We start from the raw sequence: 26,846 nt of genomic DNA, 5'->3' as shown, positions 1-26,846 counted from the left end.
TAAAAACAAAAATAAACAAATGGGACCTAATGAAACTTCAAAGCTTTTGCACAGCAAAGGAAACCATAAACAAGACCAAAAGACAACCCTCAGAATGGGAGAAAATATTTGCAAATGAAGCAACTGACAAAGGATTAATCTCCAAAATTTACAAGCAGCTCATGCAGCTCAATATCAAAAAAACAAACAACCCAATCCAAAAATGGGCCGAAGACCTAAATAGACATTTCTCCAAAGAAGATATACAGATTGCCAACAAACACATGGAAGAATGCTCAACATCATTAATCATTAGAGAAATGCAAATCAAAACTACAATGAGATATCATCTCACACTGGTCAGAATGGCCATCATCAAAAAATCTACAAACCGTAAATGCTGGAGAGGGTGTGGAGAAAAGGGACCCTCTTGCACTGTTGGTGGGAATGTAAATTGATACAGCCACTATGGAGAACAGTATGGAGTGTCCTTAAAAAACTAAAAATAGAACTACCATATGACCCAGCAATCCCACTACTGGGCATATACCCTGAGAAAACCATAATTCAAAAAGAGTCATGTACCGCAATGTTCATTGCAGCACTGTTTACAATAGCCAGGACATGAAAGCAACCTAAGTGTCCATCGACACATGAATGGATAAAGAAGATGTGGCCCATATATACAATGGAATATTACTCAGCCATAAAAAGAAACGAAATTGAGCTATTTGTAGTGAGGTGGATGGACCTAGAGTCTGTCATGCAGAGTGCAGTAAGTCAGAAAGGGAAAAACAGATACTGTATGCTAACACATATATATGGTATCTAAAAAAAAAGAAAAAAAAATGGTCATGAAGAACCTAGGGGCAGGACGGGAATAAAGACGCAGACCTACTAGGAAATGGACTTGAGGACATGGGGAGGGGGAAGGGTAAGCTGGGACGAAGCTAGAGAGTGGCATGGACATATATACACTCCAAACGTAAAATAGATAGCTAGTGGGAAGCAGCCGCATAGCACAGGGAGATCAGCTCGGTGCTTTGTGACCACCTAGAGCGGTGGGATAGGGAGGGTGGGATAGGGAGGGTGGGAGGGAGGGAGATGCAAGGGGGAAGAGATATGGGGATATATGTATATGTATAGCTGATTCACTTTCTTATAAAGCAGAAACTAACACACCATTGTAAAGCAATTATACCTCAATAAAGATGTTAATAAGTAAATAAATAAATAAATAAACCGAAAAAGTAATAGCTTGACCCCAAGCTGGGAAGTATTATCATTAGAAAACCTCACCCACCTAAAGTATAATTTACAAAAGAGTAAAATAAAACTTTACATGATGTTTTAAGAAGATTGTAAAAAATATTTGCACTGTATTTCCTCTCCACCTAAAGAAAAAGCCTTTTGAAATTGGTCATAACTTAGGGGAAATATCTCTAGAGAAGAGAACTCTTTTTTTTAATCTCTCACATCATCAGTGTATTTTTTTTTCACTATTTTATAAGCAACCGACTTCCATCTCTGTGCCCTTGCTTCATAGTGCAAAGTCCTTTGTGAATGGGCCATATTCTCTCGCACATACAGGTCCCCACAGCATAATCACATAGATTAACTGAACTGGATCGTTTATTGTTACACTTGGAGACCTCTATAAACTTGAACAGGGAAGTGAGTAGTAATGTGACATTGGCCATAGAAATTGACATTTTCTTTTTTTGTTGTTTGCTTGCTTGTATTTTAAAATTGTTTTCTAGTCCCTGGTTATTTCTCACCTGAAAGCAATATTACTAAAATGTTTTATTAAAATAAACTACTTTCACATATAGTATTAGTTGGAATAGATTCAAGAATGTACCGAACTCATTTTAGCAAGGCAACAAAATGAGAGTTTCTTCCACAGGCCTTCTCTGCTGCCTTAAAGTAAAAATAGTTGAGTAAATAAAAGCATCCACATCAAAGCAGCGCTGCTGTTGCATTTCAGAGAAGGAATTTAGATGAAATTGTGATTTTTTTTGTTTATTGATATCAATACTTTGTACATTTCTTCCCTCTGTTATGCAGATGGTGGCTTCAGTGAAAGCTTTGCTGCAGACAGAACAGAACAAAACACATAAAACCTAACCAACCAAAAGTATATTTTACAAAAGAATAAAATAAAACTTTGCATGATATATGACTGTAAAAAATATTTCCACTTCATCTTCTTACCACTTTTTTTTCAAAGCCAGGTGTTAAAGTGTACACATTTCTATACATGTTTTTCTGAAAGCATATAACTTTGAATATCTTACTCTATTCTTAAACATTTGTCAAATTACTGAAAGCCTACTAAGCTAATGCGAACAAAAAGAAATCAGTTTGATGTGATAGATGTATCCTCAAAATGTCATTTCCCTGAGAAATAAGAAAACACTTGCAGGATTTGAGAGGACAGAACAGCAAATACATTTTAAGGAGATGAAATATTCTCTCTCTTTGTCTCTCTGTCTCTCTCTCTGTGTCTCTCACTCTGAAATCGACTCTGCAGCTGAGCTGATTTCATGTTAGAAAGCTGTCCTAAATACTTACTGACAGAGGGGCTGTGCGAATGAATGGAGAGCTATCTGCTCTCTCACACATGCCACCACACACACTCTCAGGTTCTGAATTGTTTAAGAACACTGTGCAAGGAGTCCTCAAGCTTATTCTTAAAATGCAGTCTAGTTAAGATGAATGTAGAGTCCCACGCCTATATGCATGTATATCTTGAAGCTGAAAACAGTTTACCTGATATGTAGGTGATTCATATTAAAAAAATTATAGAATCACTACTAGCATCTTTGTTAGTTAAATAAACATTCTGGTGAATAATATGATTGATCCAGGAAAAAAAATATTAGTATAAAAAGGGAGCAGATGCTCTTTAACTTGGTATGGTTGGTTTGGAATGTGCTTTCTTAATTTCCTTGCATGGTACAACGAAGCACTGAGAAGAATTTGCAGTGATATAAAGAAATAGAATTCCTATATATCTTTATTGAATGTGACACAATATAATCAAAGAATGCACATAATTAAGTGCTTAAGCTCAAAGCATTTCTGAAGCAGGAATTCTGCTGATTTTTTATTTATGTGATTGTTTACAGATTAGTTCTGTATTTGCTCCTAAAGAATATACTTAAACAATCAATGAATAACCTACAGCAGTTTGTTGTAGATTCAATAATGGGGAATGGTGCATTGTACCAGGATAGTCAGATATACCCAAAGGGAGTGTCAGTGGTCAAAATGCTTCCATTGCCAGAAGGTAGTCTGAAAATGGTCTGGAAATTCAATACAGCATTGACCCTACATTGTATACATGATCCACAATCAGTTTCTCAAGTGTACTTGAAGTTTTAAAAAGAACCATTAAAAAAAAGCTGGGACTTAAAAAAAACCTATTTTAAGTGAGTTGGGTTTTTGTGAATAGTTGATTTAAAATGTATTTGTTCAAATGAGCTAAATGTAATCATTTTTACTTTAGGTTAAATATGTCTAAAATTATTTTATTTAAAAATAATTTAATAAAATATTTTAAAGTTTTAAAAATAACACATACCTTGTGATAACCTGTCTGATTTCTATTAATTGTTTTCTTTATTTTATCAGTGGATTAGGAACAAGATAAGCGGAAAGATTTCTAACAAAACAGACTAGTCTTGCCCTTTTTTTCCACATTGACAGGTTTACCTTTTTCAACATGTAAGCTACTTCTTGAGGAAGTTGCATTAAATCTTATAGCTTATCAATTGATATAGTAGTTCATTAAGACCCCTTTACAAAATCTGTGTTAAAAAAAGTGCTATTTAACTAATTACAGATGGAGAAATAGTGGTATAATATGAGCTGATTATTCCACACACTGAAGGAAGAGTTAATTTTAATGATTCATTGGTTTTTCTATTTGACTTTTTTCTATTTTAAAATAAAAGGCTATCCTATAAAATGATTTTGCTGATCTTAATCTGCTTATGAAAGATGTGAATGTGGTAAAAATATGCCAAGTGCCTGGAGTTGGGCTAGACACATGGTTAGATATGTAACAAACACTAGTTCTCTTTCCCTGTTCTGCATTCTATATTCATCACCAGAATTCTAATGTTTTGTGCCTTTTTGTGAGGGAAGACTAGGTTTTGTAGTTTGGGCAAACCAACTGGGAAATTATAGTGTCCCCTGGAAATAACAAGCTATAGTACAAAATTTGCAGGAGGGTTAGGGGCTAAAAGTACCAGAAAAACTTCACTTTTACCTTGAGTCATAATCATAACTTGATAATAATGATCCTGAAGCTGGTTTTTCTAGTTTAAAATGAAATTATAGGCTCCAGGAGGGCAGGGATGTGAATTTGTCCTGTTTATGGTTGTTCATCCAGCTCCAAGCACACAGTAGGTACTTAGTAAATATTGGTTACGTGAACGAACAAAAAGCTATAATTTTTCTTTATTTCCATCTTTATAAAGTCGTGTAAATTAATTAAAATTGGTTTACTAATCTTGTGATATTTTAAAAATAATTAGCACATTCTATTTCAATACTGATTAATTTCTCCAATTACTGTTTTCCATAATATTGAAGCTAAACCTTCTATGATCATGATTCAGGCTCTTTATAGTAAGGAATCTCTAATCTGCATTTTGTATTTTCTCCTCACCCTACTGAATGGTATTATACCTAGCACAATATTCCTACCTCAATTACTGGACTTGTAAGAGCTTAATGATCTTAATTTATACATTATTATTTTTTAAGTAGCTCTTTTTTAAACAAAGACCTTTATCATCGTTTGCGGATGGGACTCTTCACATACCTAGAAATTAGTGCATGCTCTACTTTCACTGATGCAAATATTTACTAAGAGGAGAGAGAAAGAAAATAACCTCTTGCCCTTTTTTTCCTTTTCTGAAACCTAAAAGCATTTTGTTTTCTAGAGCTCTATAAAAGTTCAATGCATAAAAGGTTAGGAGCCTGACTTTTTTCTGTCGTGTATATCTTTGAAAAATTGGTTTATGAAGAGTCATACATCATGTAGCCAGACATATGGGAATAGTTAAAGATTAAGGTAAATAGACAAATTGAACTGCTTTAAATCATTTTCCTCGTTTCAGTTTTATGAAAGAGCTTATGAACAAAAGCTGACGTTAAGCAATCACAATGGGCTCTTCTCTATGTTTTAGACAGTGGTAAAGACTTTAGTGTCAAAGAGTGTTGCATCACCAATAGTTACATCAATTTGATTGGTGTCCAGATTTCAAAAATGTTACCTTGTCAAACCATAACCTTTTCCAAGTCTTTCATTTGTCATGGTTTTGTAGATTATATCATTTGTTTTACATTACCTGTATCAGAAAGCATGGATCATGGATTACAAGATTTTTTTTATTATATATCCGTTGTTTTTGTTTTTAAATAAAATTAATACTGTAGGCATTTGTGTTCAAAAGGGACTAATCAAATATTTTGGAAGGAAGTTTGATTTCATGCAACAAACATTATAGTAACTCTGCCTAAGGAGACCTTTGGTTCCTTTTTACTTAAAAAAAAAAAAGAAAGAAAAAGTATTTTCAGAACCATTAGGTTAACATTTTTAATAAATTGAATAAGTATACTGAACTTTTCCAGGGTACCTAATACGCTAATATCCTGTGGAGAGAAGCTGACTGTTGGACTTTAAGGTAAGGCCCAGGAATCTGCCTAGTGGCATGGTGACAAGCCCCCACTCTTATGGAAAGTGCTGTGGCATCTTTAATGTCCACGCAGGAGAATAGGATTTAAGATTTTGTGGTCTCATTTGAAAGACCCCTACATAGTAAACTGCATGGAACTCAATTTATCTACCTAGAAAGGAAAGAAGGCTTTGTAACCCCTGTACTGATAAATCTAAGAAATGCTGTGAATATATGCCTTCATATTCATGCAGTACCAATCCCCTTCTTAAAGAATAATAAAAATAACAAGGTCTATGATCATGAGGTTGATATAGATAAAAATCCATTAACTTTTCCTCATTATCACAGCTCTTATATCAAAGTGCAGACATTCATAGGGCTAGCTCACCTCCCCTGGTAGCTGTGCAAAGAGACCATATGAAGATCTTTTACATATTTCTTTGTTGGTTTGCCTTTTATAGTGTATGTGCTCGATTTAGGAACTGCTGATGGTCAAAATGTAATTTAAGAAGACAACAAATATTTGCACAGGTATGTGAGCCCAGCTTATAAGACATCCAGCTAACAAGGTTTTTCATATTCTAAATAAAGTGAATGATAGGAAAAAGAGTAAGTTCTAGAAAATGTTGTCCAAGTTTATTGCAGAGCTTGATGTGATTCTCTGTGAGAAAACACAGATGTTTATGCCTAGCCTGGAGACTGATATATCTATTAGGCACTGCATAAATGTTAGGTTTTTTTCTTTTGAAATATTCTAATTGCCACTAGAAATATATATAAGAAATAATCTTTTAAAGTTTGCTAAAATACCTCAGGATGTAAATGTATGAACAGTTTCTCAATAGGAAATGTGATGTAAAGGAGAAAAACACCATCATGTATATTTTGATAAAATTCTAGCAGTTTTGTGGTGGGGAATCTTTCTGGGATTGGGTACCTCCAGTAATTTTGTCCTTAGTCTCTCTTTATCATATCTCCAAGCACACACACACACAAACAGTTTTGATTCACTTAAAGGATGCAGTTTTTGTGTGTTTGCTTTTTAGGTCAGGTTAGCTAAGTAACTTGTTTATATGATTCAGTTTATGTCTGCATAAAATATTACTATAAATTCATGATTTCTACTTCCTTCACTACACATTCAGCTCATCAACCCAGAAAGATATATCTGTTATCTAAAATTGAGTACACATGTTTTCTCTGTAGCTGTTCTTTCTGACCATAAAATTCTATTTCAAAAAATAACTAAAACCGGTGTTCTGCATATATTCTTTCATCTTTCCAGCAGGCCCATTCTGGTCCAAAGGACTCATGACTATAATGGGATTTATTTGTGAAATGGGAGTTAAAACTAAGAGAAAACAAAAATGATTATTTAATCATTTGATGGGATCGTTATTGCTCACCTTTAAAATTAGCTGAAAGACAAATCAGATTCATCAAAATTTTGAATTCAGAGATAAAGTTTTTTTCTTCCCACTGTTAGTGGAAATGATGTTAAATTCCATATTTTATTGTACATTATGGCATTGAGCATGAAACAACCTTTCAAACTTTAAGGTGTTGTCATTAGTTAAGTTTTTCTCAACTATCCCAGCAATTTAAACAATTAAAACCTATCCTGTAATACCCATAAAATTTGACAATGTACCACTGAAACAATAGTCTAATAAAGTTAGTGCACTGTTTTAACTTTAAAAATCTTAGATCATTGTACATTTCTTGGGTATGCTTGATCACAGAATGATATTAAAACATTTTTAAGTGTAAGAGCACATTTGGGTCACTTGCAATGATGAATATACTTTTTAAAGTTTCGTAATATTGGCTATAAAGGGAGTGTCAATGAGCTTGAACTGCATACAAATGGCTTTTCCACCTTCCACAAGGTGCTTCAGAGCAGTGGGCACTAGAGGGTGCTGTTGGAGCTGATACTAACCTGAACTTATGCTTTCAAAATCAATGCTATCAAGATCCAAAAATGTTTCTCATGAAATACTACATCATTATTACTTTTTAACATTGGGTTCTGTGAATGTCATCAGCACAGTTTCCTAAACAAATCACAAGGCAGTAATTAAAGCAAAGAGCTCCATAACTTGGCAATTATTTGTTGTTGAGAGGAAATCAAGATTCTCCTCTCCCACCTTTATAATACTCTTCCAGTTTTTCTTCAGGATGTATATATAGGTTGGTGATACATTTTCATAAATGTCAAGAAAAATGGGCTTGTCAGGCTATTAACATTTTCTCTGGACTTTAAACATGCATAGCCACAAAAGATTGTTTCTTAAAAGAAATGTGTCAAGAGGCTGCGGGTCTAACTTTTCTCCTGATGTTTGAGAAATTGCGGACATTCAAGGAAGCTTGCACATGAGGATAACCGTCCTTATGTCGAAAAATGTTGCTTTATATGATAATTGAAGAATTATCTACTCCCCCTGCCCCCACCCCCGGTAGTTATTTATAAGGGCATCACTGGTAGTTCCCTTTCTTAGACCTTCCCTGAAGGCATGATCAGACTCAAGCAGGCAGCTATTTCCCTTTAATTTTCCACAGCAAGCCAGTAATGCTTATGATTATTGTGAAGTCAGGAAAAGTTTAGTTTCATCAAGTGACATGTAGTGATACAATTAGTTACTTAAGTACTTCTCATAAAATGTTCTACCATGGAACCTAGTTTGTCAGATGCAGCTAAATATTAGCATCTCATATTAAACACAAGAGTAAAACTGCCTCGTGGAAAGCACAGCTGACAGCTCTCAACATGAGCTGAATGATCATTCTCAATTGTAATCGATTCTGTAAGTACTGAACACAAACCCCCAGGCAATTGAAGAAAATAGGATGATGAAGGACTGCAAACTAATATGTTACACATCTTCATTGATTAGACATTGATTAACCATTATTTTCCTGAATGACAAACAGCTAGTGGTAAAGTAACTGAGGCTTGTGATTTATTTACATCTTAGACAGAGATGACTTCTTTATTCAGCTGATTGTGAGCTAATGCTAAACCAGGAGACAGTGAGAGTTTCACGATCTGAGCTGCTGTTTTCTTCTTTTTTTCCTTTTTTCTTTCCTCCCTCCTCCCTCCCTCCCTCCCTCTCTCCCTTCCCTCTCTCTCTCTTTCTTCTTTCGTTCGTTCCTTCCTTCTTTTGTATTATCCTCTCTGGCGGTCTTCTTAGATTTCTGGCATGTTTCCATTTGAAACAAATTGAACTAGATTTAAAAATGATCATTGAATTCCAAAATACAGAACATATACCTGTGGTTTAACTACATTTAAAGAGATCATTTTATAGACTTGGTATTTACAAGCATATTGATCAGTGTTTATTGAATTTTTAATTTAATTCTCTCTTTTCTTCAGTGCCTTATTGGCAATTATACATGGTTTTAGAATGAGTAGGATGGGAGTTTGTTGGTTTCTGTTGCTTATTTTTCTTCTGTGAAGCATATTGCTTTAGAAGTATGTGATTCATTGTAAGGAGGCAAATATTTTACAGTTTAAATAATTTTTGGTTTACCTAAACCTGAGATATTATAGGCAATCTTGGATTTATGTAGCAAAATTCTGTGGCAGTGTAGTAAAAATTTTTAAATCTATTTCAATAGCTCTTAAACAATACACACAACGGAAAAATTTGCTCTTGAATTTTCAGGCCATCTCTTTTTTATTGCATTGAAGTAGAGAGAGCAAGATATTCATTGAAATGAACTGCATTATTACTAAGTTAAAACCAAATTATAATGAGACTAGCATTTTTTTCTTTTTTTGCTTTCTAGAGCATTCTTGTACATTTTGAAGATTTGTGGGAACATTATTTATAAGCAGAAATAATTAAGATGTTGTGGCATTCTTCATCATAATGGTCATGATAAAGACTTTTGATGTTCAAGAAAGCATAATTTGCTTCTCCATTGGAATTTGATTGTAAATTAGCACTAATTAATGTTCACTTAAGTGTTACAGATGTGTGGTATATCTAGTTAGTTACCCAAGGGGTAACAGTAGAAAATTTGTTCTATGAAAGTATATGAATTAGGAGTAATGATTAGAGTGTCACTTTAAAAAAATAAGAGAAATTCATTACGATTTCTAGCATTAAGTCAATTTTAGCACTTATGTAACTTAGGGAAAAAGAAATTAGTAAACCATATCACTTCAATTAATATAGAGATGCATTTCAGCACCACCCTCATTAGTTATTGAATTATTAGACATGTAATTGTGGAATTTCACTGTCATTTGCCCTTTAATGTAATTCTAACTCCAGGTTAATAAATCAAATCTGTTCTTTATGGATATTGCCCTCTTTATCATAATAAATATGTGGATATGCTTTTCCCCAAGCAACTTCTGTTAGCCTCATCTAAGATATGGGGCCTTCATGTACAGGTATATTAACTCAAGGCTTTTAAAGATTTGTTTTATGGTTTCAGAATTTTAATCATGGGGTAGAGAGAAAAATCTGTGAACTTTGCATCTGTATCTTTAATGTTAACAATTGGAAGCCTAGTCTATTTGTTAAAGAAATCCAGCTGTACTTAAAGGGAAACAGCCTTAAGTTTTAAAAGAGGAAAACCATCCAGTTGGGATAACATGTAGTGCTTAAACTTTCACAAAGGAAACTAAGGATAAGCTTGACTCATCAGTGGACCCATGCTAATTATAAATCAACTCCTTAGTATTATTTTTGAGGGCTAAGTTCCCTTTTACCTTTTTACGGTGCTCAGAACATAGGGAAGGAAAAGTGTTGATTGGTTAGTGGAGCATGAAGAACAAATGAAAAACCATCCAACAGTAATATCCCAGAGGGAGCTCGGAACCCTAGAAAGAAGTCTAATAGTGTGTTGTTTCCTTGTCCATCTGTGTGCAGGTGAGAGCATCACTGCAGGGGTCTGTGTGTAGATGTAAAAATCAGAAACCTGGAATTTCATAGAAGCAACCACGATGTGATATTTGCACACACAGCAACTCCCTTTTGGAAAAATGAAAAGCACCTCCTTTGGTGTTAGCTGTCTTTTCTTGTGAGTGTGTGTGCCTGCACACACACACACAGAGGCTTATGTGGAGCTGAGTGTGCTTCAGTTTCTTCAAGCATATTTAATATCTTTAAAATTTTAAATGAAAATGTAGCTGTCAATTTTAAACTAATTTGGATGGACAGCAATAAAATGCAAACCTCACTTCAAATTAGAATTTTCAGTGAGGATTTCTAATGGAAAGTAATTGCTGACAATAGGAAATGACAAATTACTAATTACTTAGTTCAATTAGACTTTTGTGCCTTTGGTCCTAAGTGGCAAGCATACAGCAAATCTTGCACTTTTATAACAATTAATGACACTAAAACTATTTAAACTGCCAGCAGATGTAAGGAGACATGAATTGAAACTTACTTAATTTACATTCTGTCCCTATTTTATGTCAAGTAAATGGTGTTTAATTTTTATGCTACAATTAAATATTACTGGTACAGTGCAATTTTCACAGAACTTCGCAGGGCAAAATATCACTGCCCAAAAGCAGGTCAGTGTTAATGCTTCCTTTTCTCTTATCACAGCAGTATTTCTCTTTAAAAATAGTCTTAGAGTATGAATTTCTATCTATATGGTATTCATGGCTGTACATCAGTGTTAATTAAATAGCAGCATGCCCACTTTTTGCTTTGCTTCACTTTATTTTTTTTGTCTATTCTGTTCATCTTTAATATCTTGATGATCTATTTAGAATCCATCTATTTTTCACTCACCATCTTCCCCCGAAGACTAACTCAGGTGTGATTTTGTGAAAGGATTTTGTTTAGAAGTTGAATTCCATTAACTGTCTCTCTGTACTGTTAACTTCTGATTGTAGCTTACAGGGAACTTAATTTGGTATTCCTGGTGCTGTCATTTTTGATAATTTTGATTTTGCAAATATAGGATTTTTTTTAATGTTTCCAGTTATAATCAGGAAGATTTTTTCTCTGTAGGTCAGCAGCTCAGTAGACCTATTGCAGATGCATTTGGAGAGTTAAAAAAAAAAAAGGCAAGGGATCCAATTACATTTATAATGATCAATTTCCCTATTAAGACTTTAAATAAATTCTTTTTTCAAAGCATGTATATAAAAGTATTTACTTGTGAAATGAAAATAAAAATGCTGATCAGTATTGAGGCAAATTCACCTAACATTTTGTGCCTACAGGGGAAGGGCAGTAATTTCAGGCAACTAAACTAGCCATAAAAATAAATATAACAGGATGTTATAGAAAAACAAAAAATATATCAACACTGGTAAAATTAAAGACTTTAAAATCATTGCATGTCTAAGCAAAAAAGTGATTCAATTGTAGAAGTCCAAACTGGCTATTAAATTCCACAATTCTCCTCTGGGAATTTCTTTAGCCCATGAGATTCTCTGTATGTCACTAAGAGCTCAGACATCAGGTACTCGATTGCCTTCCCCAGTGTTCTGGGTAAGACTGCAAACATCCTATTCAAATTAAATATATTTTCTTACCCTTATCACTTACAGTTTAAGATTGGATGTATTCTGTGTCATATTATTATTGCACGTTCAGTTCATTAATTGGGTGAACAGAAGTTATTATGACCCAATTCTCCTGTAAATAAGGAGAAAATGTAAATATATCTTGTTTTATTATATGGATGCAGGGATGAGGCAAATTGGAGGGGCCTGACTTGAGAACAGACAGATGACAACAAGTGCTTTTCCAAGGCTTTTGCTTGATTTTTGCAGCTTTATTTTTTTTCTCCGAGATCCCTGCAATTAAGCTATTGTTTGGACGCAACACTGTAAACTAGATCCAAATAACTAAGGGTAGTTTTTGGACAAACCTCTGTTGTTTCACCACAGCTGTAGTTTTCTTTTCTCATGAGCCCTGTGAACTTTAAGGGCTAGAAATATAACAGAGAGCATAGTAGATAATAGAGGAAAAAGGAAAAGCTTAGGCAGGGGGTAGGAGGCCTGGGCAGGGACAGAGGAAAGAAAGACTTTCACAAATCATAAGAAAAATGGCACTGGCATTGTGCCTAAAAAAAGATAACTTGGAAAAGAGGCAAGAGCAGCGATAGACTTAGCAAGTATATTTAGAGCAAGAATGATAGGAAGAAAGAAGTGGCCTAATTAGAAGAGAGGGAAAGGGAGAGAGAGGGAGAGGGAGCAAGAGTGCAAAGGAAGTGTCAGAAAAAACCAGAAAGTAATGAACCTAGGGAAATTAGCAAAATACATGTGGAGCTTCAGGATGTATCCTCACTCATGCCACAATGCATCACGAGAATAGACTGTTTCAGTTGATTTAAACATCCAAGGAATGCACCGTTTCTTTCCCAGCTTCCGTCACCATTATTGAGACACAGACAACATACAAATGTCACTTTGGCAATCTAGATTCCTTTTATGGAGCTACCTGAGGAGTTGAAAGATATGGCACATCTACTTGTTATGTTTTATGAATTATATGAAATTGCCACATACTTCTGTATACTTTGTGTTGTGTACAGATCATCTTAGACTTAATGTGGGGTTACATCCTGATAAACCCGTCGTAAGTAAAAAAGTCATAAGTTGAAAATGAATTTAATACACGTAACCTACTGAACATCATAGCTTAGCCTAGGCTCCCTTAAATGTACTCAGAGCACTTACATTAGCCTACAGTTCGGCAAAATCATCTAACACAAAGCCTATTTTATAATAAAGTGTTGAAAATCTCATGTAATTTATTGAATGCTGAACTGAAAATGAAAAACAGAACGTATGGGTACCGAATGCTTGTAAGTGTCATCGATTGTTTATCCTCCTGAGTGGCTGACTGGGAGCTGCTGCCCTGCCCAGCATCACGAGAGAGGATTGTACCACGTGTGACTAGCCTGGGAAAAGATCACAGTTCAAAATTCGAAGTACAGTTTCTACTGAATGTGTATCACTTTCCCACCATGGTAAGGTTGAAAAATCATAAATTGAACCAAGCTATGTAGGGGACAATCTGTACATGGTTCACACATATTCTGTGCTCAATGAAAATTTTGAGAAGGTTTTTAAGCCCCCAAACTTTTGAACTCTTAATTATTTTTTTAAACAGGGAAGTGTGTTGAATTTTTCAGAAGGTTTTGAGAGAACTGTATAGTTTTTCTAAGACCGATATTTTAATGAATAGATATTAATACATACGTAAGCTTACAGGAAGAAAACTTTCTTAAGTTGCATTTTCCTTATGAAAACCTTACGTAGGTAATTATGCTTTCTATTAATTATATTGTTAATTGTATTTTAGTTTAGGAATGCGAAAGCTGGATTCTGTTCAGTTGTATAATCTTTCTAGACAGGCACTCAGAAGTATGAGAAGATTGTTGCCATCATTTCCTCCCTCCTTTCTTCCACCCTGCCTTCCTTCTTTCCCTCCCTCCCTTCTCTCCTTTCTGGATGTACTGGGCCTATTTGCAAGACTTGCCCACTGAATGGATTGGATGTTATTCCAAATATGATTTTGTACCTTCATAGGATGGACGGATAAGGGCAAGATTTCTTTGTAATAATCTTTGGAGGTGCTATAGAATGTTTGGTAATTTGTAGCATTAAAGCACTGTAGCCATGTAGATGCTGGTCAGCAGTAGACTTGTTCTTGATCGTCCCCTTCAGGTTCAGGATCAAGAAGTCTTTATTTGAACAGTTGGGATAATGTCTTGGCAATTTCTATAATATGCTCCAACTTGACTTGTCCCACGGTTGGCTGATTACATTTAGGAAACTGACTGGGCACTTATTGCAGCTGGTGAATATCTTATTGGAAAGTTGCCCAATATGAGCCACTTTTTGATGTACATCTATTTCTCTCTCAGAGGCTGAGGGTTAACACAGCAAGGATTAAGGTACTTACCAATTGGTTAAGTATCTTATCTACCATTTTTGTTTTCTTGGAAACTATAATTTGCCTTCTGTAGAGCTTTTCCTTTTTTTTTTTTTTTTTCGGGTATTATGTAGACTTAAAGGAAAAACTGAGAGGTATCATATATATGTCCTAGACAGTGCACAACTTTTACTGATGAGAATTTATATATGTGTGTTTGTGTGTATAGCTGTCTATTTATCTACCTATTCTTGCAAAATATATTTTCTAGTGTACTTCTATATATCCTTGCAAAATTATTGAGGCTATTTTAAATTTCCTATACTAATTTCCTCAATTGTTTATATACCCTGGAAGATTTTGATTAACTGAATGATAATATACACAGACTTCAGGTTCAGAATCCCAATTTTCACTGTCAACCATCGTTATTTCTACTGTGAGATTAACAAAAAATCTATTATTTGTGTCATGCAAATATTTTAGTAGGAAAATGTATGGGTTTATCATAAGTATAGAAAAAGGAATTTGAAATCGTAAGAATTACTTTGAAGGAAGATTTTCTCAGTTTCTGCAGGTTCCTGGTCTTCAAAAGTGATCCCTCAGAGAAGACTTACTATGCTTTTAACTTATAGTCATAGCACATTTTTGTGAATTTCTTGCTAATACTGACTGATATACAGAGAGTAACTTGCCTTATTTTATATTAAAAGAAGACATCAAACTTTTGCATAATAAAGAGCAGAAAAAGACTTAGCCAGTAATTTATATGTGCCTTTTTGTAATTTAAATGATTTCAAATTATATCAAATTTCTTTAAAATCAAGAGCAGAAAAGGTCTCCTACCAGATGGGAATTCATATGTGAAGACAACATTCTGGAGATTAAGGTCAAGGTGTGAGAGCCTTGAAAGAAAAAAATGTTAGTGGGTTATTACTGCAATTCAAATACTAAATACTGTATTCTAAGAATCTATTCTGGTTTTTTGGATAAATAGTAAATTAAAAAATTTAATTTCAGTGAATATGAAGTATATTTTCTTTGCTTAACTTAGGAAAACAAAAGCAAACTGACCATTTCTTTCTTAAATAAATCAAAGGAAATTCTTAAGAATTCTCTCTCCATCAGTAGACTCTGGAAGTTAGATATGTAGGTTTGAAATGTCCTGAGCTCTGGGTTAAAATCAGGAGAAAATCTACTTCTAAATCTGCCATGACTTGCTATGTGATCTTGGACAAAGCATTGAAACCTTTCTGTACTAGAACACTCATTATAGAATGAAGGTAACAGTTTCTGCTTTTTCTAGGTTTGGTATTGTTTTTATGATAAAGTAAGAAAATATAACTTTGTAAAATATGTTGTATGATAAAAGTATCAGTAGAAGCATAACTTTTATGTTTTTTGTAGTCACTAAGGTATTTTAAAATAAAGTTGTTACTCTTGAAAACAGTAACACAGTAATGATTAAGTACACCTTTTCTAAAAAATAAAATTTAGTATTAAATATATATGCTTCTAAATTCCAAACATCTAATTTAGTACATCAAATTGTACTAAATTAGATAGAACAATATAGTATGCTAAAACCTCAGACTGCCACAAATTGCAAAAAAAGAAAAAAATCGGAGAATGATTTTCACTGATCAGAGAAGGATTTTTTTCAGGTCCTGAGGGCTCTTCTAGTCCAACTTCCCATGTGGTTCAAGAGTCTCTTTTATAAGAGTCCTTGTGCGTCGACCATCCAGGCTCTGCCCAAATGCACCCAGTAATGGGAGGCTCCCCCTCTCCTGTGCCTGTGTTTTTGGCACAATATTTGAGATCTACTTTTCATAATCTGGATAATGAATATCTACTAATGACAATTTTGGCTCACACTAAAGCTTTTGGAAAATTAGATCATTCTAGATTTAAAAAATATATAGATTCAATTACATTTGCAAATCAGTTGTATAACGTAGACATGGGGGTGTCAAATACAGCAAATCATGGACATGGATCTTAACATCCAGGAGCACATAGCTTATAAGGAGGAAGACTCAAAACAAATAATCACAACATGGTGTAATAGGGGCAATGATAGAAGTATGAACATACTACAGAGGTAGCACAGAAGAGGATTTAATAGATTTAAAGGAGGTGTCTTACAACAGGTGAGTTTTCATTGAGCAACTAACTGAGATGAATGGTGAGGGAGAAGGAAATGTAAGGTAGAAGAAAAAGCACATACAAAGGCACTGCAGTACAGATAACATAATATATGTGGGAAATTGCAAGATACAAAGGCACTGCAGTACAGATAACATAATATATGTGGGAAATTGCAAGAGAGTGGCCAAGTTAGGTCCCCCCTCCTTTATTTTTATAATTGATTTTCTTAACAGATTTATTGAAGTATATTTGGTACACAAAAAATCATACATATTTAATGTTTGCAATTTGATGAGTTTGGAAATATGTCTACACCTATGAAAACGTCACCACAATCAAGGCAATAAATATATCCATTGCCTCCAAAAGTTTCCTCATGTCCCTTTTTTCCCATTTTTGTTTTTGTGGTAAAAACACTTAACATGAGAGCTACTCTCTCAAATTATTTAAGTGTGTAACAGCATCGTTAGCTGTAGGCACTTTGTAGTTCAGTAGATCTCTAGAACTTTTTCCATCTTGTATAACTGAAATTTTATACCTATTGAACAACAATGGATTCCCCCATTTCCCCTCCCCGCCCAGCCCCTGGCAACCACCATTCTACTCTGCTTCAGTGAGTTTGACTGTTTTAGATACTGCATAATGGTGAAGTCATGCAGCATTTGTCCATCTGTGACTGGCGTATTTCACTTAGCGTGATGTGCTCCAGGTTCATTTATGCTTTTTGCATCTAAATGTAATGCATCTCTTTTTGTTAAATTCTGCCTTGTTGAATGATTTATTAATCCATCTTACAAATAAATATTGAGTATCATGCACGTTCCAGGCACTATTGTTAAGTGCTGAGCAGAGAGGAATGAACAAAACTGGCACATTTCTCTGCCTTTATGAAGCTGGCATTCTAATAAACAGGATACCTAAATTATATATATATATGTATGTGTATACATATTTATTTATAGTTAATGAGTAAATGCTAAAGAAAAAATGTAAAGGAAATGGGGATGGGAAATCTGAGGGAAGAAAAAAAGGTGTTACAAATTTAGATATGGTGGTCAAGTAAGTTTCACCAAGAATAGCGAGTCATTTGGTTCTGGGATTGGTCATTCCAGGTAGAAGGAATGGGAAAGCTCTGGAGGGGAAGGTGTGCATGGTGTGTCCAAGAAACAAGAGGAAGACAGTGTGGCTGAAGTGGAATTAGCAAAGAGGAGATTGGGATGAGATCAGAAAGAAAAGCTGGCTTTATATGTCACTGCAAGAAATTTGAGCTTTTAGTTTGGAAAGCCCCTGGAGGATTTTGAGTGGAGGAATGACATGAGTGACTTTTACATTGTAATAGATCATTTTGGCTGCTGAATTGAGAATAGACCAGAGCTGGCCATGGGAAAAGGAAGGAGACCAGGTTTGTTTTGTTTTGTTTTGTTTTGAGGGAGGGGAGGTTGCTCTTGCAGGTATTTGTGGCTTGGGTTAGAATGGTAGCAGTGGAAGTGGTGAAAATCAGTTCTCTTCTGGATAATTTTGAAGGTAGAATTAGCTGAAGGATTGGATGCACAATATGAAAGAAAGTCATAGAATACTTTATAACTTTTGGCTGAGCAGCTGAAAGAACAGAGTTGTCATTTACCTAAATGGAGAAGAGCAGCAGGTGAGAGACTAGATGACATGGCTGTGACTAGTTTAGCTGTAGTCATCTTTCAATTCAGGCGTAGGTTTAAATGTGGAGGGTGTAAATTCAGTCAGGAAAGCCAGGGAGAGGCGAGAGCTAAGAGCCTGTGCAAGAGAATGGTTGTAATGATTGAATCGTGGAATTTAAACTGGCTAAGGAGAGTAGTGAGGGCATCAGGGGGTGTAGGAGGGTCAGTGAAAGGTGGTGGGAACAGTGATTGTAGATCTCATTCTCAGAGCAATCAAAAGACATTAGACTGTGGTACTGTAGGAAGTGACCTGGAAAGATTATTCTGGTTATGTATTATATTAGTTATTCCTCCTAGTATGTGTCATCTAAATTCTATTGAATTATTCACATCTTTATTTTTTTTAAGTGCTTTGCTCAGGATAGTAGTATTTACTCCATTCTCTTAATGTCAGTGTGACATTATTAAAAAGACAAATCAACTCAGTTGTGCAAGTTATTTTTACAAAACTCATCTTGCTTTCTAATGATCATTATATGCTTTTCATTATATTAACAGTTCTTTTCAAACGTTCACAAAATATCTCTTTTAAAATGTTCCTGATTATTGATATTAGCCTCATAGATCTGTTTGTAGAATTTACACCCTCCAGATCAGTGGCTTCCAAATGTTTTTGATAGTACGCCCTTTACAGTAAAATATTTCTATGAATTTGTATCCCAACATATGTTTGTGTATAAATTATGTTCTTAAAATATAATCAAATACAAATATGATAAATATAAATATATTATAAAACTTGGCCAATTATATAGTAACTGAAAAAGAATGAAGTTGAATGCAACATTGTTTATTTTTTTATTTTCAGCATGAACACTTTTCTCATTTAATTTAATAATTATAGTTAATAATTCTGATATTTTAGTAATAGTGACATGGTTGTATTAGACCTGATGAGATCATCATTGACTTTTAACTCATAAATGTTTGATAGGAAATTTGCCCAAAGGGGAAGAGGAATCTTAGCATTGCTGTTTTCTAATTGTTCAGTTGTACTTGTGTTAAGAGAATTGTCTTTGATCCATGGTTCCTTTGCAAGAGTCTTTTTTGAATTTCTTGTCGTTTTGTGAGGGTGAATTTCATTAAAACTGGACAATATAATCTGTAAATCTGCTTAACCTGTACTCTTAAATTGGAATAGTTTAAATAGGAGCAAAGGCCACCTGTCTTATTGAACTTCTACTGTTCCATGGGATGTCTGCATAAACCAGTAGAGCACATGTAATGGTCCCATATTTGGGCTCAGTAAGGACGGCCTTGGCAATCTGTATATTAGTACAGCTTCATATGTTATTTCTAGGCTAAAAAATACAAAGAAAAGAAAACTAATATTTCATTTCCAACCCTAATGAATTGTCTTATTTTCTCCTTGCCATAGAGACTACTGTCTTAGTCTGTCAAATGCATGAGAGAATAAACTATTTCTCTTTCACTGTTCTATTTGCCACATCTATCACAGGAATTAATATATATTACGTGCTCAATAAATATTTGGTGGATAAATTAATCCATGAACTACCTCTGATTTAAAACTTAGGAGCCTCCTTTTTTCCAGTATTTCGACACTTCTTTGCATTTTATGATTTCACATACATTTCTCACAGTAGTTATAAAATCACATTTGCTTGTCATCATCCTGAAATAGGATATGGTTATATCTCATACTATACAGAACTTATTTGAAAACTTATGGTCAAATCCCATTTTAAAATTGTCTCTTTTTGTGTGTGATGGGTGGCTACCTTTCTGTTGTTTGTTTATTCCCTCATATTATTCTAACATATTTTGCTTTTAATGTTTTTAAAGCAAAATATGTATATTATATATGTGAAGTAATCTAACCTAACATGTGACAAAAATCAACTTCCATAGCTATAAATCCCTGTCAGTTTGCCCATGATGACTTCCAGGAACAAGGTTAGTTACCTTTTTCTTTACTGATTCCCCCAATCCCAGTGCCAACTCTGAGAAACTCTAGAGCTATCTGAAAAATGGGCATACATGAGCTGACATCCTTCTTGTGGGCACTACTTTTCTGCCATCATAGGAAAAAATTTAACTAACAGAGCATATGGAAAACACTTGTTCAGGGAATAGTATATGGAAGCTAAAATTCCTCATACCCCTAAAACTTCACTCATTATTTATTTATTTTTGCGGTACGCGGGCCTCGCCCTGTTGTGACCTCTCCCGTTGCAAAGCACAGTCTCCGGACCTGCAGGCTCAGTGGCCATGGCTCACGGGCCTAGCTGCTCCGCGGCATGTGGGATCTTCCTGGACCGGGGCATGAACCCGTGTCCCCTGCATCAGCAGGCGGACTCTCAACCACTGCACCACCAGGGAAGCCCTCTTTATTGATAGTATGTGTCCCTCACTTCATTCATTTTTGCTAAAGAGGTAAGGATTCTCTTGATATAACTCCTTTACTTGCTACACTGTGGTTGTCACCTCTACTCTTTTGATACCTACAGACATCTTTGAGGTCCTTTTAAAGAAATTATTGAGATAACATTGGTTTATAACAGTATGAAAGTTTTATGTATACAACATTATACTTCTACTTCTGTACACACTACAGTATGCTCACCATGGGGTCAACTGTATGGAGATGAATGCAAAATAATATTTGGAGTCCTTTTGTAATTGAATGTGTTTGTTGTCTTAGATAACGTGAAATCTTTCTGTCAGTTATTAAAATCTTAAATAGAGAAGAAAGTAAATAAAACTGAGGATGTTTTTAGGTGATTCCACCTTTTTGTTTTTCGACATGCTGTTGTGTTTTTCTTTTTCTTCTGTTAAGAAAATGGCTTCTTATTCATTATTCCTTCACAATCACTGTATAACCCCTCTCAGAAGTATTTTCTCTGTCACATAGTGTCCCCATGTCCCCCACTGATGACAAGAGGCTTGTCTGTCAGCATATACAGGGCAAATGTAGCTAGTATTTTTCCCTTAACACTTTTGTTATGTTTGAGAAAAAATAAATTTCCCATTACTTTGGGAACTAGTTTAATCTGACAAAAATACAACTTAGATTTCAGAGGGAGTTTATATTTCAACATGTCACGTTATCTGACATTTCTTCTTTTCGTGTAACAGTTAAGTGATGAGGGAGAACTTGCAGTCAGCTTTTTGAACAGATTCATTTGAGATTTCATTTGAGAGTTCATGTTCACATGTGGTCAAACGTCTGGAAGTCTGGTTAGTTTAAAATGTATTTAAACTAATTCTCTACTGCCAAGCAAACATACTTGTTTAAAAGATTGTGACATATATTCTCTGTGAAGATGCAAGATAATTTTTTGGAAGAATGAGAATGATTTTTTAAAATGTGCTTTCATTTTAATTTATCGAGGTATCAGGATTGCCAAGGCCAAATCCAAAAAGAATTAGTAATAGAAAAATGGTCTGGCTATTCTAAAGATAAAATTTAGTGTTTTGTTTCTGATAATAAAAGTAATGCATGCTGACTGTATTTGGGAAATATAGAAAAAAAGAGGAAAATCACCACCTATCACTAGGTAGACCTGACAGAATTGTTCTATGTTCTTGAAAAGTTGATATAACATGAGAAAGTTGAGTTTGATTTTTGACACATTTTCTTATTTCTTTAGGGGTTATTGGTTTATTCAGGCTTAATAGTTCTTGGATAGATTTTTAGTAAGTTTTTATCTTCTTAGGAACCCATCCTTTTAAGTTAAAATTTCATATTTTTATTTATTGCTGTAACTCATTAATTTATTTTCTGATTTATATTTAGATATTTTTCTTACATTTGCCTATTCCGTTGTGTGTGCAAGATCTTCAGTTTCAGGGTTTTTTTTTTTTAAGTAGTTTAGTTTCTGCTTTATTACTTTCATTTGTTTATTATTAACGTAAACCTCCCACCCCAAGCTATTGAATTAAATGCTAAGTTCATTGAGTTTTAGTCTTCCTTATTAAATAATGAGAACATTTTAGGATTATTAATTAACTCTAACCACAGATTTGACTGCATCCTTTAAGTTTCGTCCTGTAGCTTTTATCATGTTGTTATTTTGTATATAGTCTGTAACAGCAGCTGTGTTTTCTTCTGTTATCTGGACCAGATTTCCTTAGGAGCTTGGTTGCTAGTGTCTTAGAAGCTACCATACTGCTGACTGAAGTAGTTAGAACTACTGCACAGTCTCCTTATAAGGAGGGCCCATCTCCTTCTAAGACAGGGCTTCCCACGATTGGCATTGGCATCCCATTATGGCAAGCATGGACAATAGTAGTATGTGTACAGCCCAGTGGGGTAGACAGTTAAGGCTGCTTCCGGGTGAAATGCCTGGTTTAGGAGCTTTGGGGCACAGAGCCTGCTCACCCGCCCTCAGAGCTAAGAGACCATCATCCTGGTACCTATTCTTGACACACCAGTTGGGAATTTCTACTTTGAGAGACTTTCAAGACCACATTCATCAGTGTCAGAGGTCCAGGTCTCCACATGTAACTGTTATCAACTAAGTTCTTTAAAAATTTATTAAGATTTACTATACATACAGTAAAAAGTCTCCCTTTCTAGCGTACAGTTTTATGAAATTTGACAAACACCTGCAGTCATGTAGCTACCACTACAATCAAGAATAGAACAATTCTATTACTCCAAGCATTTCCCTTGGGCCCTATTTCATCTATTCCTCTTTCACCCCCAGACCCTAAGCAACAACTGGTCTGTTTCATACCCTATGGTTTTGCCTTCCTAGAATACTACATACTTGGAATCAGACATTATGCATTCTTTTGAATCTGGTTTCTTTCATTTAGCATAATGCAGTTGAGATTCATCCATGTTTCTGTGTGTATCAGTAGTTTGTTTCTTCTTTTTTAAATAACTTTATTAATTTTTTATTTTTGGCTGCATTGGGTCTTTGTTTCTTCTCCCCTTGGAGAGAGGGGGGCTGGGGGGGCTACTTTACACTGCGGTTGTGCGGGCTTCTCATTGTGGTGGTTTCTCTTGTTGCAGAGCACGGGCTCTAGGCACGCGAGCTTCAGTAGTTGTGGCTCTTGGGCTCTAGAGCGCAGGCTCAGTAGTTGTGGCACCAGCTTAGTTGCTCCGCCGCATGTGGGATCTTCCTGGACCAGGGCTTGAACCCGTGTCCCCTGCACTGGCAGGCGGACTCCCAACCACTGCGCCACCAGGGAAGACCCAGTAGTTTGTTTCTTTCTCTTTTTGGTTGAGTAGTATTCCATTGTATGGATGTCTCTTTCAGTGACCAGCTGCAGGACATACGAATTGTTCCCAAGTTGTAGTAATCAGGATAAAGCTGCTGTCATGATTTGAATACAGTTTGTTTTTTGTTTTATTTTTTGAGTGAACATAGTTTCATTTCTCTTGGATAAATACAGAGAAGATAGTGCTGCTGCTCAATGAACAATGATTTATGTACAGCTATGAATATTGTATAAATATAAATGTATTATTAAATGGACTTTCACTATAGCACAGAAACTTATGATGTTCTAGAAGCTAACTTTCCAATTCTTTAAGCCTGCTAACTTCTCAAGACTAAAATTCAGGTTAAAACCTTACTTATTCACTGAAAAAGTAGAAACAGATGCAAAATCTATCATATTTCCACCACAATCTAAAACCCTTCTTATCTCTGTGTCTGTTTCCTCCTCTTTCCTCCCTAATAAAAAGGAAAGTTCCCTTTCTTCACAAAACAGTGTATTACGAGGCTGTTTTAATTTCTCTAATACGTATTTACAATCCCCTCTACTTAAATTTGGTTTCCACTCTCACTACCCAATCAAAACTACTTTCAGCAAAGCCACCAGTATCCTTCATGTCGCTAAATTCAATGAATTTTTGTTCTGTTTTCATCTCGAATCTCTTGTGTATTTGTCATTGATTCCTTTTGTTCTATTTTAAAGCTTTTGTTTCTAAAGCTGGAATACTTAATAGAGTCAAATTTAATTATTTTGAGACATTTGGAGCAGTCCTAGAGTATAATGCAGTGTTTTTCTTTTTCAGTTACAATTTGACTTTATTATTATATTCTCCCACAAACTTAAATTTAAAACTTTCAAACCCACAGAAAACTTTTAAGAATAGTGAACAGAACACCCATATATCCTTCACTTTGATTCTTCAACTGTTAATATTTTGCCAAATTTGATCTGTCTCAATCTGTTTCTCTCTATAAAGAGAGATCAGTATTAATCTATACTTCTATACACACTTAAGCGAAACATTTTTCTGTATTACAGCTTATAATTTAATTTAATTTTGTATATTTAGGCCTATGATTTATTTCATGTTAATTTTTGTGTGAAGTGTGAAGTAGGGGTTGAGGTGGGTTTTTTTCTCACTAAGGTTTTGGTTTTTTAAAAAATAGAGTTTATTTTTAAAGAGCTGTTATAGGTTCATAGCAAAATTGAGAAGAAGGTACAAAGATTTCCCATATATACCCTGCTCCTATGCATGCATAGCCTCCCATATTATCAATATCCCTCACCAGAGTTGTACATTTGTTGTAATTGAGAATCTACACAGCTACATGACTGTCCCAAAGGCTGTAGTTTACATTGGGGTTTACTCTTGGTGTTGTATATTTGATGGATTTGGACAAATGTATAATGACATGTATCCACCATTATAGTATCATACAGAGTATTTTCACTACCCTAAAAATCCTCTGTGCTCTGCCTTTTCATCCCTCCTTCCCCTTTAAACCCTGGTACCCGCCAATCTTTTTACTGTATCTATAGTTTTGCCTTTTCCCCAAAATGTCATATATTTAGAATCATAGAGTATGTGGCCTTTTCTGACTGGCTTCTTTTTTCTTGTAATATGCATTTAAGTTTCCTGCATGTTTTCCATGGCTTGATAACTCATTTCTTTTTAGTACTGAATAAAATTCCATTTTCCTGACGTACCAGAATTTATTTATTCATTTTCCTACTGAAGGAGACCTTAGTTCCTTCCAAGTTTTGGCAGTTATGAATAAAGCTGCTGTATACATCTGTGTGCACATTTTTGTGTTAAGATAAGTTTTCTCCTCCTTTGGGTAAATACTAAGGAATGTGACTGCTGGATCATATGGTGAGAATATGTTTAGTTTCGTAATAAACTACCCAATTATCTTCCAAAGTTGCTGTACCATTTTGTGTTCCTACCAGCAATGTATGAGAGTTCCTGTTATTCCACATCCTCACCAGCATTTGGTGGTGTCAGTGTTCTGGATTTCAGCCATTCTAATAGGTAGGTAATGGTATCTAATTGTTGTCTTAATTTGCATTTCCCTGATGACATACGATGTGGAGCATCTTTTCACATTCTTATTTGCCATCTGTATATCTTCTTTGGTGAGGTATCTGTTAAGGTCTTTGGCCCGTTTTCAAATGGAGTTATTTTTTTAGTGTTAAGATTTAAGAGTTCTGTATGTATTTAGGATAGCAGTCTTTTATCTGATGTGTCTTTTGCAAATATTTTCCCTGAGTCTGTGGCTCAGAGAGACACAGTATTTTTATTCTCTTGACGTCTTTTGTACAGCAGAAAATTTTAATTTTAATGAAATCCAGTTTATCAAGTTTTTCTTTCATGGATAGTGCCTTTGGTATCCTATCTAAAAAGTGATCACTAAACCAAAAGTTATCTAGATTTTTTCCCCCTATCTTTTCTTCTAGGAGTTTTATAATTTTACGTTTCACAGTTAGGTCTGTGATCCATTTTTAATTAATTTTTGTGAAGGGTGTAAAGTTTGTGTGCCTCTCTCTCTCTCTCTCTCTTTCTCTCTCTCTCTCTCTCTCTCTCTCTATATATATATGTATATATATATATTTTTTTTTGCATGTGGATGTCATGTTATTCCAGCACCATTTGTTGAAAAGATTGTCTTTTCTTCATTGTGTTGCCTTTTACCCTTTGCCAAAGACCAGTTGACTACATTTATGTGAATCTATTGATATTTCTGGGCTATCTATTCTGTACCATTGATCTATTTATTCTTTCACCAGTATCACACTGTCTTGATTACTGTAGCCCTGTAGTAAGTCTTGAAGTCAGGTAGTGTCAGTCCACCAACTTTGTTCTTCTTTTTCAATATCATGTTGGCTATTCTGAGTCTTTTGCTTTTCCATATGAACTTTAAAATCAATTTGTTGATATCCAAAAAATAACTTCCTGTCTTTTTGACTGGAATTGTGTTGAATTTATAGATCAATTTGGAACTCGCATCTTGACAATATTGAGTCTTCCTATCCATAAATACCTCTCCTTTTATTTGGTTATTCTGTGATTTCATTCATCAAAATTTGTATTTTTCCTTATATAGATCTTGTACATATTTTGTTAGATACATACCTAAGTATTTCTTTCTTCCTTTTTCTGCTGCTATTAAAAATGAATTGTGATTTTAATTTCAGATTCCACTTTTTCATTACTGTCATATGGGAGAGTGACTGACTTTTGTATATTAATATTGTATTTTGCACCCTGGCTATAA

The 26,846-nt window shown here is 34.7% G+C and overlaps 1 long non-coding RNA gene across 1 annotated transcript in view; it reads left to right on the top strand.

Annotated features, from left to right (window-relative positions):
• The window catches only part of LOC307187650, a 38,371-nt gene extending 30,225 nt beyond the window's left edge, over window positions 1-8,146 (top strand). Inside the window, exons 2-3 of the long non-coding RNA XR_013828670.1 lie at window positions 5,626-5,678; window positions 6,134-8,146. This is a non-coding gene — a long non-coding RNA (uncharacterized lncRNA). The remainder of the gene's footprint in view (window positions 1-5,625; window positions 5,679-6,133) is intronic.
• Window positions 8,147-26,846: the final 18,700 nt, after the last annotated feature.

The sequence above is a fragment of the Stenella coeruleoalba genome, assembly GCF_951394435.1.
Source record: "Stenella coeruleoalba genome assembly, chromosome: 6".
Classification (NCBI taxonomy): Eukaryota; Metazoa; Chordata; class Mammalia; order Artiodactyla; family Delphinidae; genus Stenella; species Stenella coeruleoalba.
This window is presented reverse-complemented; position numbering and strand designations above follow the sequence as displayed.